Below are 23,409 nucleotides of genomic sequence, written 5' to 3'. Positions count from 1 at the left end.
TGCTTCAAGCCGGACCATATGGCAAAAAATTGCTCTTGGAGGGTATGCCTTAAATGCGATAAAAAACAACACAATGTTGCATTTAGAAACAGGCAACCAAATTGCTACATCTGCTTCTGCATCTTCTGCATATGGAATTGGCAGAAAATACACCCTGTTGGCAACGGCCAAGGTGTTGGTAAAAGGGATCAATGAAAGGAAAGGAGAATTTCGAGCACTCCTGGATAGCGGCTCACAAGTAAATCTCGTCTCAGAAATACTGGTTAAGAAGTTGTCGTTAAAAATTAGCGAGACTCATGTACACATAAATGGAGTTGGTGGTCAACCACAGATAAGGAAGGCGCGAGTAAGCTTGGTTGTAAGGTCAAGATGCAACAAGTTCGCAATGCTAGTTGAGGCATTTTTATTGCCACACATAATAGGTGACCTACCCACAGAACAAATAACGCAGAAAGTCACATTACCAGACAACATTCAATTAGCGGACCCAACATTTGATAAACCCGGAAAAATTGATATGCTGTTGGGAGCTGATGATCACTATGCTATACTGCTACCAGAAAGGAGACGGGGCAATCGAAACCGTCAAACATTACAAAACTCAGAGTTTGGATGGATTATTGCTGGCAGAATTAATATGTCAACGTCAGCTTCAATCACATGTATGGTAGGCATGACGAATCCAGAGGAATCTCTAAAAAGATTCTGGCAGGTAGACACACTAGAGCCAATAAAAAGATTTAGGAGTCCGGAAAAATATTGTGAAAAATTCTTCCTCGATAACCTACACACGGCGGCGGACAATCGACTAATTGTAAAGCTTACATTTGCTGAAGAGGCTTCATCTCTTGGAGAATCTCGGGAAGTAGCCATAAGAAGAATCATGTCGTTAGAGAGGTGAATGAACCCTGACATAAAAAAGGAATATGTAAAATTTATGTCAATATGAACAGCTTGGACATATGAAGCAGGTAATGGTAGTACAAATTCCTAAGAATCTTTATACCGCATCATTGTGTACTAAAACCAGAAAGTACCACCACCAAGCTAAGAGTGCTATTTGATGCATCATGCAAAACGTCATCAGGAAAATCACTGAACGACATTTTATATCCTGGACCAGTTGTACAGAGCCAACTCTTCTCAATTCTTCTGCGGTTCAGGACACACAAATATGTGTTTACGGCGGATATTGAAAAATGTATCGTCAAGTTTGGATAAACCCTGCCGATCAATTTAATCAGATGATTGTGTGGAGAGAGGATCCAAGTCAAGAACTAAAGTTTTATCGTTTAAAAACGGTAACTTATGGAACCACGCCAGCCCCATATTTACCGACGAAGTGTCTGGAATATTTGGCACTGAAAAACATGAAAAAATTGTCGTCTGGAGCATTAGCATTAAAAAATGACTTTTATGTTGATGATTGTCTCACAGAAGCAGACAGTTTACCAGAAGCCCTGCAAATAAGACAAGAACTGCTAGAACTTTCAACTTACGAAAATGGTGTTCAAATAGCAGTCAACTTCTAAAGGAAATTCCAAAGGAAGATACGATTGCTGACATCAATCTCGGTGACACACTGGAACAAACAAGTGTCAAAACATTGGGAATCATATGGGCACCCAAAGAGGACCAATTATGTGGAAAGGCTTAAAGACATACAAAAGGAATAACCAGACGAGTGGTGCTATCTGAAGTCGGTCAAGTCTTCGATCCCCTAGGACTGTTCGCACCGGTAGTGGTAAGAGCGAAAATGTTCCTTCAACATGTTGCTAACGAACGAATTGAGATGGATGGTGACCTACCGCCGTATTTGGAGAAGCAATGGGAAGCCTACCGAGAGGATGTAAAGGGACTAAACCACATGAAAATTCCACGGCATATTTTTGATGGCAAGGTGTCCACTACAAAGGAACTGCATACATTTGTCGATGCATCAGAAAAGGCGTATGGCGCGGCAGTTTATGTCCGATCAACCTATAAAAATGGCCAAATTTCGGTCAGATTGTTGTGCGCCAAGTCGAGAGTGGCTCCCCTTGAAAAACAGACACAGCCCCGGCTGGAACTATGTGTAGCTGTACTTGGAGCTGAACTCACAGATAGAGTTCGACAGGATCAAGACTCAACCGTAGTACTCTCGTGGATTAATTCACGGGCATCACATTTCCACACGTCTGTGGCTAATCGGTAGACCAAAATACACGCAGTATCACATCCAAGGCAATGGCGTCATGTGTCATCAGCGCTCAACGCAGCTGATGTTCTGTCTCGAGGCATATCAGCACCCCAGCTTAGCACACATACATTATGGTTGTATGGACCACTATTTTTGCATGGACCACAATGTGGCTGGCCAGCACCATTTAAGCCTACAGAGCACACGATGGATACCGCTGAGAAGAACACCAAGGTATTCAGCATGGTGACTGCCACGGCAAACAACAAGAGTGAATGGATATATACGGTAAATCACAGAAATTCGTTTTACCGGCTACAGCGATTTTGTCACAAGCAGAACAGGAAACCAACGGCTCAGTTAGAGTTGGAAGAGTTGGACCAAGCACGGAGAGTGATCATTAAGCAAATTCAAGAAACAGGATTTGCATATGAATTACGGCACTTAAAGAAACGACCAACATGGCAACATTGCCACTAATACTGGATGAACATTCAATCATACGAGTAGCAACTCGGCTACAACAAGCACCAGTATCAACGGAAACAAGGAATCCATATCTCTTGCCGTATAATGATCCGGCGGTAAAAATGATACTACGGAAGCTTCATGAAGAGAATCTTCATTTTGGACATGAGGCTCTACGCGGAATAGCTCGGCAACAGTACCACATCATTAAGGTGAAACCGATGGTCCGGAATGTGATCCAGGGTGACTTACCTGAGCATCGGGGATCTCAGAATAGACCCTTTCTCAATGCCGGAGTAGACTATTGTGGACCATTCTGGATCCACCATAAGGTCCGAGGAAAACGTCCCAACATAGCGTACATTGCAGTATTTGTATGCTTTGCAACCAAGGCAGTACACTTGGAGTTAGTCGGAGACCTGTCCACCTCCTCATTTGTGGGCGCGCTTCAGCGCTTTATTGGGCGCAGAGGAAGATGCCAGACATTATGCTGCGATAATGAAACAAACTTTGTTGGAGCAAACAAACAACTTAAGGAGCTGACCGATACAATACACTCAGAAACGGCAGCAGGTAGTATCAAGGAATTTCGCAATCAAAAAAGGAGTGCAATTTATGTTCATACCACCACGGTCCCCACATTTCGGAGGATTATGGGAAGCTGCGGTAAAGTCCGCTAAGCATTTACTGCTGAAAAACGTATCGACAGCAAACTTAACGTTTGAACAACTGTCTACCATCATTGTCAATGTTGAAGCAGTGCTGAACTCTCGTCCGTTAACGCCAAACTCAGACGGTCCCAACGACTTGACAGCTCTAACCCCAGGCCATCTATTGATCGGGGAACCATTAGTAGCCCAACCAGATGCAGAGCCAGTAACACAACGATCGATTCCAGAGCAATCGGAATTAGTGCAACCGCTGAAGCATACATTCTGGACACAATGGTCTCAAGAGTACCTACAAGAATTGCAGGGTACATCCAAATGGAAAAAACCATATAACAATGTCAAAAAAGACATGATGGTAATTCTAAAGGAGGATAATGTGCCAATTATGGAGTGGCCAATTGGACGAATTGTTAAATTATATCCAGGCCTGGATGGATATGTCCGCGTGGTAGACGTGAACACAGCAAAGGCACCTACAAGTGGCCTAGCCATAAATTGGCTCACTTGGTTAGAGAGACGTCGATAAAACGTAAAATCGAGGCAGATGACACAGAATCGAACTCCCAAGAAGACCCTGGTATCAAGAACACCGCAGAACCAGAGACAAAAAGACGTTTGTCGATCGGTCTGCCACCGTTGGCAATGACGATCTGCCTAATGCTGTTGTTCCTTCCTATAGCAATTGCTCAAAGAGCTAATATAACTCGATTCAACCCCAAACCAGGCATATACTATGAAAGTGTTGGCACAGGAAGGATGGCAACGTACCATATTGGGCCGACCTAGAGACATTTTCAGACGGAGTAGTAAAGGTTGGAGAAATATGCGTGTTAATGAAGGTTCCAGAGGCATGCACCGCAATGCAGAGGCACTTCGAGCATGTCAACTTAGAGCTACGGACAGGAAATGATCTCCTTCACATAGAACGCCAACGACGATCGCCTTTAGATATAATTGGGAACCTTGCGAACGGCTTATTTGGTGTGCTGGACCCAAAGTATGCAATAGAGATGTCAGGCACCATACGAAAAGTTAAATCAAATGAAGACTACTTACACTGTGCAACAACAAAAATCAAACCGCACCGGGCCTTTTTTTTTGAAAGTACAAGTATTGAATAGCAAAACCCTATTTGGGTTTTCAAAGTTAGCTCGTTTTTTTTTTATAGCGAGTTGAAATTTTTCATTTTGGGGGTATTTTTTAGTTTGTCATATGAGGTAAATATGACATATGTATATATCGATTTCTTCTTCATGCATTCGACCTAAATCATCCTTATTTATTGTAGAAATGTTGTTAATGGTTAAATAAATTAATTTTATAAATGTTATATAACCCAAAATGACTTTTTCAGCTACAGTTCTAGAAAAAAATACAATTAATCCCTTTTTTAGAGTAGTTATGGAAGTATTTTTAATTTATAACTATTTTTTTGTGAGAATAATTATTATTATTAATTATAATAATAATTATTATTCTCACATAATAATTATTATTCTCACAAAAAAATATTGTATTATTATTATTTATTGTAGAAATGTTGTTAATGGTTAAAAAAATTAATTTTATAAATGTTATATAACCCAAAATGACTTTTTCAGCTACAGTTCTAGAAAAAAATACAATTAATCCCTTTTTTAGAGTAGTTATGGAAGTATTTTTAATTTATAACTATTTTTTTGTGAGAATAATAATTATTATTAACTATAATAAAATATAATAATTTTTGTGAGAATAATAATTATTATTAATTATAATAATAATTATTAAAGACGTATTTTGCTGACCTAACACTATGTCGAACTATGCACTGGTGAGCTCGCTTTTTGTACTATAAAAGAAATGCATTATTCTCAGTAAGATCAGATACCAATTGTAGCTACATCGGGTGTGCATCGCTGGGTCTTTGGTCCCCATCTCTACCTTTGTAATCTCACTCCGAAGTCCACCCAATTTATGCGTTGGTTGCGACAACTTTTAGTCACTGGTTTATGTGCTAGTGCCTATTTATATATAAATAAATAAATATTTAATACATTCAAGAAATACCAACGTCTTTCAATGAACACTTGTGTATGAAAAAAAAAAAATTAAAAAAAATCGGCAACCGATTCGCTTGCCTACAACAAACAACTAATACTATTTCTGCCACATCAGCATCTGCTGGTGTGTCAAAAAACTAGCTTCGTCCCTTAACCTGGGTTACCAGAACGTTAGAGGACTGAAATCTAAACTTCCTAATCTCTATGTAGATAGTCTTTCTTTTGAACATAACATTCTAGCTTTTACAGAGACATGGCTAAAACCTGATATTGCTGATGCATCGGTTTTTTCACAAACTTTATTCAGACGTGACCGGATTTCTCGCATAGGTGGTGGCGTTCTGATAGCTGTTGATGCTGCTTTATCATCTGAAATGATTCAAATTTCTAGTACCCAGGAGATTGAGTTTGTCGGTGTTAAAGTAAATTTTAAATCTTTTAATGCTTTCATTACTTGTTCCTATATTCCACCATTGTCAGACATGGTGCTATATTCAAAATCATTTAGAGGCAATTTAGTTTGTCTCCTCTTTAGTTTCCAGTCAAGACATGCTCATAGTTGTAGGTGATTTTAATTTACCCGCTTTAGCATGGTCACCAACAGATGAATGTACCATGTTGCTGCTCTCTTTGTCACATGACTTTATTGATGGCCTTCTAGGCTCATCCTTATCCCAAGTCAATCATGTTTTAAATTCTAATGGAAAACGAGATCTTATTTTTGTATTGGATTCTTCTTATTGTGAGGTTTCTAGGATCGAACCATTTGTTCTTCTAGAAGACAAATTTCATCCTACATTAAATTTAAAAATTGATTTGCCCTTGCTTTCACCATTACTTGGTTCAAATGAGTTACCACTAACTAGGTGCTTTCGTAAGACTGACTTTGCCAGCCTTAATGAACACATTGCTACTACCGATTGGTCTTATCTGTACAATTGTAGTGATATGAACTCGGCTGTTCGTTTTTTCTATGATACTCTGAATTCACTCTTTGATATTTGTGTGCATCTTGGTAGCCTGGAGCGGCTTAACAAACCTCCCTGGTTCTCTCGCGAGCTATCCAATTTGAAAAATGTGAAGACACGATATTATAAGAAGTTTCAAAAAACACGTCGTTCATCAGATTATGCTCTGTATACAGTCGCTCGTTCAAAATTCATGATGTTTAATACACAATGATATAAGAATTATCTTCAGCGGTGTAAGCTTCAGTTTTCTTCTGACCCTAAACAATTTTATAATTTTGTTAATTCTAAATGTAAGACCTCTGTGCACCCATCTTTTTTGTCTTTTCAAAATAAAAAAGCGAGCACTGATCAGGCAATTGCCGATATGTTTGCGAGTTTTTTCAAAACAACTTATTCCTCAACGGAATATCGAGCAAGTCCGTATCCTTATCATTTAAAAAAGGCTAATTGCATTTTCAATCCAGTGATTGATGAAAGTTCTATTCTTAGCGAACTTAAATTAGTTAAACCTGTTTATTCTCCGGGGCCAGACGGTATTCCTGGATGTGTACTCAGGTTCTGTACAAACGCATTATGTAAACCCATTTTAAAATTGTTTCTATTGTCTGTAGAATCTTCCTCTTTTCCATCTATTTGGAAGGAGTCGTATATTATTCCTCTGCATAAAAATGGCAAAAAGTCCGAAGCCTCTAACTATAGGGGTATCTCAAAATTGTCCGCTATTCCGAAAGCTTTTGAGAAAATTAAAACTTCTCAATTGCAACATTTTTGCAGCTCTATTATTTCGCCATCCCAACATGGGTTTGTGAAACGTAGATCTACAACCACTAACCTTTTAGAATTTACATCAATAATTATCAAGGGGTTCAAAAATGGTAAACAAACTGATGTCATATACACTGACTTCAGCAAAGCCTTTGATTCCGTTGATCATACCCTATTACTTTCTAAGCTGAGCGACATTAGGTTTCCACCCCTTTTCCTTTCTTGGGTTCGAGAATATTTAACAAATAGAAAACATAAGGTACTTTTTAAGTCTTCTGTTTCCGTTTCCATTCCTGTGACTTCTGGTGTACCTCAAGGTAGTCATCTTGGCCCTCTGCTTTTCACACTATTCATTAACGATCTTCCATCAGTCATTGTTCATTCGCGTGTGCTTATGTATGCTGACAATGTCAAGCTTTGTCTTACATATAAGGATACAGATTCATTTAGTCGGCTACAAGCTGATCTTAAAAACTTTTAATCCTGGTGCAAGTTTAATTTACTAAATCTTAACACTACCGAATGTAAGGTAATAACTTTTTTTCGTAACTCTTCTCAACTGGTCACTTATTTTCTAAACAACAGCCCTTTAGAACGTCTAAATAATATGAATGATTTGGGCGAACTTATGGACCATAAGTTAAATTTTAACACCCATATTTCCACCACGGTCGCAAAGGCCATGAGTGTCCTGGGTTTCATTAAAAGATGGTCAAAAGAATTTGATGACCCCTATACAACTAAAGTTTTTTTTACTTCGCTTGTCCGTCCTATTTTAGAGTATGGATCTTGCATTTGGTCACCTCAATATGAGTCGCACCAGATTAGACTTGAATCCGTTCAAAAGCAGTTCTTGGTATTTGCTCTTCGTGGCTTAAGCTGGGATCGCAATGTCAATTTGCCTTCGTATTCTAGTAGACTTCTCTTGATTAACCTTCCGTCCCTAACTAACCGTAGAATTATGCTTGGTGTCATTTTTATGCACAAGCTCCTAATTGGTGATATCGACTCGCCTGAGTTATTAGCTCAGGTGAATCTGTCGGTACCATGTAGACGGAGTAGACATCCTTTAATACCTTTATCCCTTAGTCGTTGTTCTTCTAACTATGCTATGCATGAACCTTTTAGGGTCCTCTGCTCTGATTACAATCTTCTATCCCCTGTAATCGGCTCAGAGTTTTCTATTAATATGCTTAAAACAACTATCCTATCCCATTTAGTTAATAGATAGCTATAGTATTATGTGTTTGTCTGTCTTTTCTATTGTGTATTTTGTCCACGCGATTCGTGCCGTGCGTTATACGGCTGCACCCCTCGGTCGGTCGGGTGGGAGGTGGGCAGTTATCTGCTTGGGCTCGCGCGTAACACTTGAACGTACTGCGCATAGTATCGTCAACGTCCGCTATATATAATGATCGTAAATCGTATGGTTTGATTTGGTTCGATCGGTCGTAATTATGTTTGACCGTATATCGTAACATTTGTTCGTATATCCGTTGGTTTGTGTCTTGTCTGTATCTTCCTTCGTGTATCTTGTATTGGCTGCTTGTCTTCTGATTTCATTTGTTGTGTGGAACATTAACTCGTATGTTCCTATCCTACTACCTGGAATTTTTGGTAGTAGGATATATCCTCGTGCCAAGGATTAAAAATAAATGCGCAGATTAGCCCCACTCTCCCCTGTGCATAAAAAAACTGATCAATTTTTGACTGAAATGTTTCCGCAAAAAACTTTTCGAATTGGCAAAGTTCTTAAGGCTTTGCGATTCGTTGCACCTTCGCCCGTTCCATGAATTAGAAGCACAAGGATTCGTGTTTACCACATGAAATAAAATCACACAACACCTCTTGAGACTAGGTCGCTCTACCGAGAATGTCAGCACAAGCGGGTGAACTACAAAGTCCGATACTTAAAGAGAAATCAAAAGTTGGTTATGCTAGGTAAAGGAAGTTATGTGGTTAGCGTGAATCGATATGGGTCAGAATGTACTTAAGACCTGGAGTGTCTGTGTTATTTAGTGTATGTGTTTTTCGATTTACACTTTACCAGCAGCTCATTCAGTCGTTCTTGATAGATTGCCGAACATGAGTCTCTCGACGTCATAGTTGGTCCATGTGCGGTTCTGCCTTTTCTCTCTATACAAGTATCGGGTGTAGATGCCCGTTTTAACTTATTTTTATGTCCAACGGGCAACACAAGGGTTTGCCCACCGCTCTCTCAACAAAAGAACTCCCCACACTTTGCTTCAAGCAGGGCTAACCCTCCGCTCTCAGTTAAGTTAGTTTCTAGTTCAATTATTAATGTGAATAAAGCAAGAAGAGAAAATATAGTTCTTGTGCGTGAATGCGTTATGAGCTTAAAGAAGGAAGGAAAATTCTTTAAGCTGGCCCCAATCAAAAAGGAAGTTCTGCCACCTACAAACATTTGGTCCTTCGAGCAGGATACCAAGATCCTCTCGAACCTCAGCATCGGTAGAGTATCAAAATTTTTAAGCTAAGTAATTTGTTCTAAATTATATGTATATGAGTACACGTACATTCTCCCAGCATCCGTACCCATACTGAAATATATATAATTGGCTTCCCTTGATTTTCCTAATCGAAAATTCCTGACGCCCATTATTCCTGCATTTAATTCGTTTTTTTTTTGTCCCAAATTTTTATATGTACATATATATGTGTCCACTATATATAAGGAGCCATATTTGTTCGCCTACTTCAAGATTTTTTTCTCGCAAAATTTTACACATACATATGTATGTACTTTAAATAAATACATATATATATATGCCCAGTATATAAGGCGCCATATTTAATCGCCTACTCCAATATATTTTTTCTTCACAATTTCCTAAAGCTTACACAGAATCCAAAGTGATAGAAGAGAAGCAACAAACACGTAGTGGCCGAATATTCTAGTAGTAGTAGAGAGAGCAGGGCATAGGATCATTATATAAGTTGAGAGGGAGCTTGTTAAAGAGGCCGTAAATCGTTCGCAAAGAAACTGTCAACTGAGTCGCACGTCAAGCTCCATAAGTAGTCCAGTGTTATTTTTATAAGTATTTGAACTAATTCTTAACAATTTATTGACCAGTTGGCAGAGGCAAAGCTGGACGTAGCGAAAGGCAAGACGTCAGCAGAGGCAGAGGCAACCCGTTGGCAGAGGCAAAGCTGGACGTAGCAAGAGGCAATACGACAGCAGAGGCAATCCTTTGGCAGAGGCAAAGCTGGACGTAGCGAGAGGCAAAACGTCAGCAGAGGCAGAGGCAACCCGTTGGCAGAGGCAAAGCTGGACGTAGCAAGAGGCAATACGACAGCAGAGGCAATCCTTTGGCAGAGGCAAATCTGGACGTAGCAAGAGGCAATACGTCGGCAGAAGCAACCCGTTGGCAGAGGCAGAAGCTGGACGTAGCGAGAGGCAAAACGTCAGCAGGGGCAGAGGCAACCCGTTGGCAGAGGCAAAGCTGGACGTAGCAAGAGGCAATACGTCTGCAGAAGCAACCCGTTGGCAGAGGCAGAAGCTGGACGTAGCGAGAGGCAAAACGTCAGCAGAGGCAGAGGCAACCCGTTGGTAGAAGCAAAGCTGAACGTAGCAAAAGGCAACACGTCGGCAGAAGCAACCCGTTGGCAGAGGCAAAGCTGGACGTAGCGAGAGGCAAAACGTCAGCAGAGGCACAGGCGACCCGTTGGCAGAGGCAGAAGTTGGACGAGGCAAGAGACAAAACGTTACAAAACAACCCGCTGGCAGAAATTAAACGAAGACTTCGTGGGACAGGAATGGACTTGAGTAAATTTTTGGGGCCTATTGATAGTTTTAACGTTAATTGAATTTACTAAAACTAACCTTAGCATTAATTATTGGTATTGGACAAAAGAAAATATTGTAATATGGAGCTTGACGAGGTTACGGCGTTGCGAGTCGCAGATTTGCGAATTAAGTTGGTCGAATTGAACCTAAGCACATAGGGAAGAAAACGTGATTTACAGAATAGACTTTCTTACTCATTACAATATTCAAGACCAGGATAGCGAGGAGGTAGAAGTAGGATCAGTAGTTACATAATTTACAATAATTTTAGTCGATCTTAGTACATCCTAAAAGATGTTGAAGCCCGTGAATGCTATTTTTCCGGCTCAGGTAGTCCCGACATTGATTCGTGGGTGCAAGATATAGAAGAGTGTGATATTACAGTACAATGGGATAAGCTACAGACCTTTATATACGCCAAACAGTTGTTAGCTGCGGCAGCTAAATAATTTATAGTCAACATAGTATATACAATTGGGAGAAATTAAAAACAGCATTGCGCAAAGAATTTGGTTCGAAACGATCAGCAACTGAGATTCATAGAATATTATCGCAACGTTCTCAGAAAAGAGAGGAGACTTTACATGAATATTTGTATGCTTGAATATAAATTGACAACTCAGTGAATTTGGACGATGAGAGCTTAATAGAATACTTTGTAAATCTATAAGAAGTGAAATCTCAAATAGAAACGTATCAGAGTGTTCGTGATTCACACAAGTCGTTAAACAAGTTTGAGGCTAAGTCAGGGAAAAGGATTAATCAGGGTAAAATAATTGATACATCTAAGAATCGGAAATGCTACGGATGCGGGTATACATCACATATCAGACGAAACTGCCCAAAGAACGATCAGAAGTGTTTTAAATGTGGTAAAGTACGACATCGAATGGCCCAGTGCAAACCAGAAAATCCAATTAAATACGAGAGAAATACAAACGTGATACAAAATGAAGATGTAGTAGTACAGCAGCCAAGCGAATTTACTCCGTCAAGGTTAGAACTTAAAGACATCGTATGTTCGTATGTCGTATGTATGACTTGTAGATACTGGCGCTGGTTTATGACTTATGTGAAGAAATATTTATTTTATGATTGGATCGAAACCGTTATTAGGCGGTGTAACGATCCTTTTTTGTCCTTCGGGATATTTACGATATCTCTTGGGCTAGGTTCGGCACAACAAATTTATTTTGTGCCCCGGTGAAATTAAAACACGTTTGATTTCAGTTGTTAACGCTTAATTGTATGTTTATTCAAATCGTTGGTGGGCTCGGTTGGATATGACGGTTTCTCGATGGTAGTTCTGGGCTTGGGCAGCGCTGGGGAGTCACTTCGAATCCCTCGTCGACCCTTCTCGTCTTCCTCTTGCTCCTATAGCCGTTGCTGGTTACTGTCTCGATCCGTATAGTGTGCTTGATTTGCGCTACACACCTCTGCACCCTTTTCGCTAAGTTCGTTGAGAATGCTTTTGCTTTAAAGCTTTGGGACGAATCCCGTAGCTGTTATCACGAAGCAGGATGTTCCTCAGAAATTGGTACTCGTCAGGATATATAGATCCTGGAATTTCGGCAGTAGGATATATCCTCGTGCCTTCCACTGACCTTGGGTACTCCTGGAGATTGCTTGGCTTCTCTCAAATTTACTCTAGCTTGGGTACGGTGTTTATTATCCTTATTTAAGGACTTGTTGCTATCAAGTGGAACTGTACAGGTTACTCGTAAGGCCTGTATAGTTCTTGGTTTTCTGCTGCTCCTTGTGTTACCTTGCTAAGTTTCTTAAGGTTACTCGTAAGGCCTTAATTACTTGTTGCTTGATCACGTCTTGATGACTTGATGATGCTGCTTGATGGGCGTTGCCTTTATATAGGCAATTCCCACGGCCTCAGGAATATCTTGGTGTAGTACCGCTATACAGCTGGTACATTTCCATCGGCCCTCTGCTTTCACCCACGCATCCACTTGTTGCTATGTGTGGTGAAAGTCCCGTAAATCCTTTGCGCATATGTCCACTTTCTTTGTGGCTGAGCGCCCATTTATTTCCTTGTCCTTGTCTAGCTCCCTTGTATCTACGTGCTTCCATCACTTTCACGCATTGGCGTCGCCTTTCTATTGGCCGCCCTTCATATCCCGTTGACTCTCTCTGCTTTCTCTGCCAGCGCTGCCGTCGCCCGTCGCTCCCTTTGATTCACTCGTCATACCCAATTTCACCCATATTTGCTCAACATTGATATTTACATACATATATACTAATTGTATTAACTAAATTTATCATTTGAACATAAATAGCCTGATTAATTTAATATATTGTATTATTTAAATCCCCATGCAAATACACTTTCATATGCATCTCGCATCCATCAGATAGAGGGCATCCCCATGGCCTCATCCCTCCCCCTTCGGCTTGCATATTCCCCTCACACCTCCATAAACCATCATTGCTTCTCGCATCTTTGCTTTCCCCCCTACTCCCCGATTCACAAGCATAGCCCTCACTTGGTTTCGTTTCGGTACCAAGCGTCCCCCGCACCCGTCTTTCGGGCTTGCTTGGCCCTCACTTTTGTTTTCTCTCGCTCCCGAAATTCTTTTGGCGCTCGCATTCTAACTGCTTTCGCTCTCATGAGCGTGACGTAGGCATCGCGCGGCCCATTGGCCACCGGTATTCTCCCATGCCGTCACTCACGCATAGTGTACGTGTGACGTGCGTGTATGTACGTTAATGCATGCATTTACATTTGCCTCTCCATGCTCTTAATTTATCTAATGAGGCCAATGCCCTATTTTGCATGCAATTATGCCCTCAAGCCTGGTTTCATTTACTCTTATACAGCCACCAATACTCATTATGTTTCCCACGCATCTTCCCGCTTGTACGAAATCGCCAGCGGTTGCGTGGGGTCCGATCGGCCATGTTCGACCGGCCTCTTGCATTGGCTCTTATACGACCGAACTTATCGCATTATGTCTCCCACGCATCTTCCCGCTTGTACGAAAATCGCCAGCGGTTGCGTGGGGTTCGATCGGCAATGTTCGGCTGGCCTTGTTTATTTGATCATTTACATCCGATTTCACTCTTATACTTTAGTTTGTGTCTTGGCTGCGTTTGTATCTGGCTGTTTGTTGTATCTTATGTATTGTGGCTTTGTATCTTGTTTGTTGTAGCTTGTTTGTTGTGTGGGACATTATTCTTGTGTATATAAAGTTCCTCACAGCGGAGCTAGACACTTAACAGGCGACAGTAAAGTGTTGACTTTCGGTAGTTTTCTAATACAAGTGGAAGTGGATGGTTTAGTTATAAACATAGATTCCATGTAATGCCAGATCAGGATATAAGTTTTGATGCTATACTGGGTCGAACGATATTCAACACTGTCAATATAAATGTAACAGCAAATGGATCTATGTTTACTATTCGCAACGATATAGAAGTTTGTCACACCCATAGTTTTCCAAAGAGAGAACAAAATGAGTCAGATATTCAGGGGGCAGGAGAGATTGGAAATACCTTCATCACAAATATTGAAGATAGGGATAAGAGTCTAGACATAAATATTTCGCATTTGAACCAAAGGGGAAGTAGAGAAATTAATTCGAAACTACCAGCCAAAAATAACAACAGTGTAATGACCGGGTTCCACTGTTGAAGTGGCTGGTTTATTAAAAATTATTTTTGTTTGATCTGAACTGGTCCTTCTGGTTCTTCTTGATCTATTACTTCTTCAGCTTTTAACTGGGTTTTGTCTTCCAGTGGTATTGAAATTTCCAAATCAGTTCAAAATTATGTCTTTTTAATACAGATTTTGCCTTTTGTTTGCAGTCACTATAGAATGCGTTTGCGGCTGTTTTACGCACTGCATTGTTTTTACTATAGTGTTCTGTTAATACTTCTCTAATATTTTCTAGGCTCTCTATTTTGATCCTTGAGTGTTTTTCTACTGTTTCTTGGGATGTTTCTCTATTCTGTGAGAGGCATCTACAAGATTTATTTAATTCCTGCGCATATATTCTAGCTTTTGTTATTATGTCATCCTAACTACATCCTAATCACATCCTAACACATCCTAATTCTTGGGCATATATTCTAGCTTTTGTTAGTATGTCATCCTAACTAATCATAGTTTGTTTTGAAAAGAATTTACACTCTCTTTTTTTTTTTTAATTCCCTGAGAGATCAATTGTCTCCATGGGTTGGTGGAATAGGGTATGTACCCAGGCGGGTAGAGTTCTGTTTTTTCGCTTTATTCGGTTGTATACTATGGATCTTTCTATCAAGTAAGCTATCCTTGATTTAAATTTTCCATTATTTACAATCGAGTATTTGATTTCTTTATATTTTGGATTGGTTTCACCTCTGATAAAGAGGAAGTCTAGAAATGGACCGTATTTGTTTAAATATTTAAGTTCTACTTGACCCATTTTTAAACTGTATTTAGGCCATCTGCTCTACTCTGGTGTTTTTTCTTAATTATCATATTATGCATTGCATATAAGTAATTTTAAAGCCAGATTTATGGCTACCAATATTAGAATAGCTAACAATAATTTCCCTATTTCTTCTAGATTTTCTAATTTTGATTAACTTTAACATAACATAATTTAACAACAAGAAATACCTACTTATTTTTACACGTCCGCACACTGTGACGTGAAGCTACACACTGACTTGTCCCTAATAAATGCCTGTATAAATGCGCGCAGTTGTCTGTATCTACCTTATAATTAAGTCTTATATTTGTCGGGGTATTTATTATGTGCAGCATCTCCAATGTGTAACGTTTGTTGTAATGCTGTTGTTGGTCTATCATGTTTGCTGCGTGAAAATTTGTTGAATGTCCACTGGCGGCACAGTGGGCCATAAGTGCCGTTTTTTGTACATTGGAGTGTTGTCCAAGTTTGTAGTCAGATCTCTGTTGCGATAGTCTAATTTTTAGCCTCGATTTGATTGTCCCTATATACATTTTATCACACTTTTCTTCGTTGGTCCCGTTGCACGGTATTTTATATACTACGTTACTCTTGTCCATTGTATCAATCTTGCTTTTTGTCCTGTTGAAAATACTCCGTATCGTGTTGTTGGGTTTATGTGCTATCTGTATTTGTTCTGTGTCATAGCAATCGGAGTTTGCCAATCTTTCCGACAGTTGTGGGACATATGTGATGGACATAAAGCGTTTTGTTGAAACCTCTTTATTGGTTTTCTTATTGTTAGATTTTAGTAAAATCCTTATGGTAAAATTCGTCGTATTTCTTCCTTCGTTTCTTCATGAAAAGTTGGGTCCGATATGTTGAGCATCCGTTGTATACAACCTCTTGCTGTATTTATTATCATCGACTTCGGATGTTTGGAATTGACATTGATGATTCGTCCTGATGCTGTTGGTTTTTTGTACCATTTTAATTTTAGCTCGTTTCCTCGTCTGTGTATTGTTGCGTCTAGATATGTCAATTTGCAGTCATTTTCCAACACTATTGAAAACGTTATGTTTCTGTCAAATGAATTTAGGTTGTCAAGTTTGTTTTGGATCTCATCTTCTTTAATTATGGCTAAAAGGTCAAAAGGTCAGCTGATGCGCTCAGTAAGCTTTTTTCTCTTTAGCGTTGCATTTCAAAGTGGTCAGACGTCATCTTAAGTGGTCCAGATTAATTTTTTTAGAATGGATTTTGAAGTACAAGGTATTTACTCTAATTTCTAATGTAAATAACTAATCAACTAATCAAATTGTTATTGTGAAATTAATTTATTTGATTTAATATTTTTTATGTGTGTTTTTAAGCGTCTTTTTTATGTTTAGGTGGAGTTTTAGTTATGATCCCACAAAATTCCACAGATATGTTGTATATTCTTGTATTTGTCTGACTTTTAAGGTAATAAATGTGTTTAGTTTAGGTGCCCAAATTTGACCATGCATTTGTAAACGTAAATGTGACGGCGTCTCCCATTATTAAAGGTCAGCTGGGCCCTGCGAAACAGGTGATTGGCGTATTGTTTTGTTGTTGTTGTCTCTGTTTTCATCGTTTGTGGTTATGTATGATTTTGAAAATTGTTTATTCTTTTATTAATTAATCATTTTTATTTGACTTGGTTGATTGAATTTCGTAGACAATTTTTATAGGTGTGTTTTTACGCGCCTATATATTTTTGATCTTTGGTGCACAACAAACGAAACCAATGCAGAAAAACTAAGGACAATGATAGAATTTGTACACATTGAAATTAAAAAGAGCGGTTACATTGTCGACCTGGACGATTTGTCAAAGCGTATTTCGTACATTTGCAAAAGAATCGCAACTCTTTGGCAAAAGCACAATCGTACAAAATCCTCTGTATTGCAATATCAAAATGTTTGGCTTAAAGAAAAGGAAACAATTTCATTGCGTTGTGACCACCAGATGTCCCAATCAATAGCCAAATCAACTGTTCGTGGAAGGCCGAAAAAAGATTTCATCGAGTCTTCTAAAAGGACAAAACGTCGAAAAATTGCTGAGCTTTCAAAATCCGATGAATCCGTTGCTTGTGCCCTACGTTCCTGCAACTTATCTAGTCCAGCGTTTTCGGAATTCAGTGCCGATGAAGTGCTATCGAATCTCGTGGAGACAGGCTTGAGTAAACAACAGTATTTGACAATACGAAGTTTTATTAATACTAAAACGTCGTATAATTTACTCCCAAGTTACGAAAAACTTCTGGCAGCCAAAGCAGCAAGTTATCCTGTAAACATCAATGTCAGTGATTCGCAAGCTGAAGTTGAACTGCAGAGCTTGGTAGATCACACGGCATCGCGAATTGTCCAACTTCAAGCAGATGTTCTTGACTCCATTGATGGTTACGATTTAACTTTAATTGGGAAATGGGGCTTTGATGGCAGTTCTGGGAATATAAACAAAAAACAACGATTAATGATTTTAACGATTCAAGTTTGTTCGTTACCTCTTATGTCCCACTGCAACTGATAACCAAAGATGAAGATCCTAGAAACCGCAAATTAATTTGGAAAAATCCTCGACCGTCATCTACACGCTACTGCAGACGAATAAGGTTCCAATTCGAAAAAGAAACAACACAATTGTTCCTTAGCGAAGAAAAATACTTCAAGAAGAAAATGCTATATTACTCATTATATTTTTATAGAATTTTGGAAAAAATTTCATAATTTTATCTCCACTAGAAGTATTTTTGGCCGCTCTCCCCATACAAGCGCAACCACTGTGCAATGGTGATTCCATAGGCATTACTTTCAGTTGTGTGTATATGTTGTCCTTGTATTTAAAATCTGTTCTCTTTCATACAAGAACGTTCTATTTCCATGAATGTTAATTTTGGAATGTTAGTGTGCGCTTTTATTTTGTTCCATTTTCCCTGATAGTGCCAAGTGCCAATTCTATTGGAATACTTGGAAAAACGAAACTACGTCAAATGATATCAATCTTTCATCGTCGCAAATGTATGTCTCATTAATTCTTGTCTTAAATTCTGAGACGTTCTTTACTTTGTATGTTGAGTCTGCCGTTACAATTTTTAATATGTTGACTAGTCCGTATGATGGAGAACCAATTGATAGGCAGATTGGTCTCAATGGCGTACCTTCTTTATGAATTTTAGGTAATCCATATATTCTTGGTGGAATTGATGTGTTTGTTATAAGCTTATTTCGTTCGGTCTGTAGTCTAGTGGTTGGGTCCTTCCCTAAAGTTCTATATGTATTTAAATCGTTAGGTATACTATCGATTTTTTTGTCATACTCATACTCATACTTCTTCACCACACACAAACATACACAAAAATTGTGCGTGACGGTTGGCAACGAATTTCCATTCGGATGTTTTATTCCAAAGCATTCCAAGTCGTACCTTTGATCTAATTTTTGAATTCCAAAGTGTTCCAATCTTTCCAAGTCGTGATTGGGGGATCTCATTCGAAATCCATTCATTGGTTCCAAGTCGTGTTTGGGTTTTTTATTTTACTTCCAAAGCGTTCCCAGGCCATTCATTGGGCCTATCGGTACCGTTCCAAGTTATCCCAAACGTTCCATCTCGTTTTGAGCACGAGTCCCCCAAAAAACGATAAAGGGGATAAGATCACTTCTTCCACGCGTAACTCTTCGATTTTTTCTCCAAGTCCGCGTCAGGGGAGTACGATCCCTACTACTCCTCCTTCCAGAGCGCTCCAGAGCCATTCTAGTTCTTTAGTTCTAAATTCCGCGCCATTAACCACGACCTCTCAGCAAGCCACGTCACCTTGAACAAGCCAAAAAATGGTCAAGCCACCGGTACCACCTCCACAAATTGTCCGGTCCGAATCCAAAAGGATTTTAGTTGCTTCCACCATGGCGTTGCAGAAGTTTATCTCGATCGGCGACAAACTAATTCAGTTTGAAGTCGACACCCAAGTCACTTCATTGTCCGAGGTCAGAGTATTTACGCTCCAAGTCCGTCGTGATCGAGTTCGAGCGCTGTGGGAGAGGGTCGAGCAGAACTATGAGAAATGCGAGGACCTCCCAGATAATAAGGACGGTAACTCTGAAAATTTAGCCATCCAAGCTAAATATGACAAGTACTTGTAAGTTTCAAGCGTCTGCACCAGCTCGTATTGTTCCTATTTTTCTGTTCCATCAAATTTCCGAAAAACACCTTTTCACTGTGGGAACAATCTCTTGGAGATAAGACGGCCATTCCAAAGTGGCGAACGATGGACGATTTCCTCACTGAGCGGTTTCGTACGCTTGAAGCTGTTAAAAAATACAACTGCAATGGCTATTTCGGTTCCAACATCCAAGCCTCCGCGAAACCCACTTCCAGTCACCCAAAAGGCAAATACATTTGAAGCCAAAGTTAACCACCAAACCCAAGTCCTGTGACCTGTTTATGAGGGAGAATCACACTGTGCGTCGATGTACGCGCTTCCTTCAGATGCCGTTGCCAGAGAGGGTGGCATATATAGAGAAAAAGTTCCTGTGCGTGAACTGTTTTGCAAGAGGGCATGAAGTAAAAGATTGCCCGTGTCAACATAACTGCTTCACATGCAAGGGTCGTCAAATACGCTCAAGGACGCCCGACCGGAGAATAGTCCAACGCCGGTCCCAGCGCAGTCCAGTTCTCACAATATTGCCCTGATATACTGTACCTGTGAGTCAAGGTCCTCACGAGATAAGTTGCTAGGTACAGCCATCGTGGACTTTTGGCACAATGGAACTACTTATTTTTCAGGGGCGTTATTAGTCCCGGCTTCGGAAGCCAATTTTGTATCCGAACGAATGAAGCTACCATTTAAAACTGTCAGCGCCGAGGTGACAGGCATTAACGGAGAGGTCAATAGCACCTTGAAGGTCTTTCACGTAAGTATTTGATCATCGCATGGACCTCCAGTCCAGATAGAGATAGAAGCTTTTGTCCTGTCCCAAGTTGCCGATTATTTGCCTTCATGTACGATAGCCCAAGCCACACTGTAAAGAATGCCCAATATTTCTCTAGCCGACCCCTCCTTTAGATTAAAGGCGAAGATCGATCTGCTTCTTAGTATTGATGTCATACCAGCGGTGACCCTTTCCGGCATCCAGACCGAAGTGTGTGGATCTTTAATGGCACAAGAGACAAGATTCGTTTGGGTAATTTGAGGTACGTTGCAAGGGGTCCCCATTAGTTCGTGTACCGCGTTCACCACGAGAGTCGCTGTTAGCAGAGAGGAAGCACTTGAAACTCTTCTCATAAGGTTTTGGGAGGTGGACGATCTACTGGTCAAACCGATAGAAGATTCTGATTCCTATTGACATCACAAAAATGTACCCGCAAATTATGGTCGATCCAGCTCATATGCCATTTCATAGAATCCTATTCCGAAACAAAGAGAGCCAACTTGGTGGTGTTTTGGCGTTAACTGTGCTTCGTTCTTAGCCATCCGTGTACTTAAACAATGATGTACAATCCAAATTTCCGGTGGCTAGCGATATTATTAAGTCCTATATGTATGTCGATGATGTCCTGGCAGGGGCTCACACTGAAGAAACTGCAATCGCAATGGTCAATGAACTTCAAGACGCTCTTGGTTCAGCTGGCTTTCCTTTGCGTAAGAAGACGTTTAATGTGAAGAGTGTGCTCAAGTGCATCCCAAGGTGTCATTTGATAAATGCTGAATTCCTCGATATTGAAGAGGAAATCCGTTGGAAAGCGACCACGGATGAGTTCTACTTTGTCATCTCACCCCAAGAGATCAAGCGAGAAGTCCTCGCTGGCTCCCTTAGTGATTTAAGCCAAAGTATTTATGTAAGAGCTTTGGCTACAAGAGCTAGGGTGGGATGATCAATTGCCCATTGAACTCCATCACAGGTGGCAGGATTTTACAAAGAGCAGCTTCTTTCTTGACTAGATTCAAATTCCGCGGTGGGTTTTTCATCATCCGAGTTCCGACATCCAATTCCATTTTTGTGATGCTTCACAGCGGGCTTTTGGTGCCGTGATTTACGTGCACGTTAGCAATGAGCAAGGCATAACGTGCTGCCTTCTTGCAGCTAAATCTAAGGTAGACCCAGTTAAAACGGTTTCATTGCACCGCCTTGACTTATGCGGAGCCACGCTACTAGCTGAACTGGCATCTGCAGTTATTCTACAATTTCCAGTTGATAATGCTGAAGCATTTAGTCCTACATCAAACCGATTTATCCGTTATTCGACTTCATTGCTCCAAGACCTGCATGTGGTCTAAGGTTCAGGTTAAGGCTTCGAAGGAGTAGCGCAGATGTTCGCGAGGAACTGAGTCTTTCCGTTGCCAAATCTGCCGTGGAATCCATCCTCTAAGCGATGCCGTCGCTTGTTGCGTCTGAATGTGGAAAAGAGGATGCGGGCAGTATGTACTGCGCCAATTGCCTGGACCATCAACATTCCGAGGGAACCTGTCTGATCGATTGATAGGTGCCGCATTTGCAAAGAGGACCACCACACACTACAACACTTTCACGAAGATCCACGACGACGCACTCCGCGATCCGTCGTATGCCAAGTCAGTCCGTCCGATCCTAAGCTGAAACTGGCCACACTGCTGCAGCACCGCAATCCACACCTGATGCCAACTGCGATGGTACGCCTCGAGACGGGGGCGAAAACCTTCCACGTGATGGCCCTCGTGAACCCATGCTCGGCGGTGTCATCGATGGCGACGTCTCTGGCCACGGCATTCAAGTTTACCGCCGTCAACGTTGGTAACGAGAAGCCGGTGGCAGCATGGAAGCGTCTAATTAACCTAACCTTAATAAATAAATTGGAAAGCAACGAAACCATTAACTTGCGCCCAACGGAAAAACCTGTAACAACGGAAAACTGGAAACTACGGAAAAATCTTTGCAAAGTTAAATAAAGAAATTAAAATTCATCAAAATTTTTGTAAGTGTTCTGCTCACAGTGTATGAATTTTCTCAAACACGTGCTAAAAAAAAAAATAATAGTAATATTTTTTCCAACAATTATTTCAATTTTCATTCCAATTTTATTGTAAAAAAAAAACATAAACTATAATTCTTTATGTGCGACTCTTCCTTGCTTGAACTAGAATATTTTTCGGACAACTAAATTTAAACAAGATTAGCTTAAAAATGAATGCAGATCAGATACACGAAGAGAGTTTATAAAATATAAAAAATCAAATAAATGGCATTGCTAATAAGCCGACAGCGAAAAGTGGGAAAAAGTAAAAATGTTTCCTGGAATAAAATGTGAGGAAACGCTGGATGCTGTGAAAACTCTTCCCGAATTTTCCGGCCAACCCGGGTCATATGTGTCTTGGCGAGAGGCGACACATAATGTGTACGAGATTTTCAAAGAATTTGATGGAAGCTCACGACATTTTCAGGCGGTAACAATAATTAGAAATAAAATTAGAGGTGCTGCTGACGGTGTATTATCATCTTTTTGTACAGTGCTCAGTTTTGATGCCATAATTGCTAGGCTGGACTTTACTTACTCGGATAAGCGCCCTGCTTATCTAATTAAACAGGAACTGTCTACTTTAAGACAGGGAACAACGATAATTCTCGAATTTTATGATGAGATAGAAAAGAAATTGACTCTGTTAACTAACAAGACAATTATTACCTTTGAAACCGATAGTGCTGATGCAATAAACGAAAAATATAGAGGGGAGGCTATAAGAGTATTTATATAAGGACTAAAAAAGCCCCTATACGATATAGTGTTTGCATCAAGACCTTCTGATTTACCGTGTGCATTGGCACTAGCATAAGAAGTCGGAGCAAATCATGAGCGTTATACTTTTGCTTCGCATTTTGCAAAGGGTAGTGCTGAAAGCCCTGTAAGGAACAACCAAACTTAGGTAGCGATGACAATGCTGTAGCACAGACCAATAGGACCGTCACTGACAACCGGGTATTGCAAAAAAGTAACAGCACGCCGGGTGTCATACAGTCTTTGGGCGAACCAATGGATGTTAACCCTTTCACGTCACGTTTCAGACAAAACACCGCGTACTTAGGCCGAGGCCAATCAGGTAGACAAAACCTTGA

At 40.2% G+C, this 23,409-nt stretch overlaps 1 long non-coding RNA gene across 1 annotated transcript; it reads right to left on the bottom strand.

Annotated features, from left to right (window-relative positions):
- Positions 1–17,503: 17,503 nt before the first annotated feature.
- Positions 17,504–18,470, bottom strand: LOC124459877. Its single transcript, XR_006953861.1, has 2 exons — positions 17,832–18,470; positions 17,504–17,771 (listed from the first exon to the last, which is right to left on the bottom strand). It is a non-coding gene; the product is annotated as an uncharacterized LOC124459877 (long non-coding RNA).
- Positions 18,471–23,409: the final 4,939 nt, after the last annotated feature.

The sequence above is a fragment of the Drosophila willistoni genome, assembly GCF_018902025.1.
Source record: "Drosophila willistoni isolate 14030-0811.24 chromosome 2L unlocalized genomic scaffold, UCI_dwil_1.1 Seg168, whole genome shotgun sequence".
NCBI lineage: Eukaryota > Metazoa > Arthropoda > Insecta > Diptera > Drosophilidae > Drosophila > Drosophila willistoni.
This window is presented reverse-complemented; position numbering and strand designations above follow the sequence as displayed.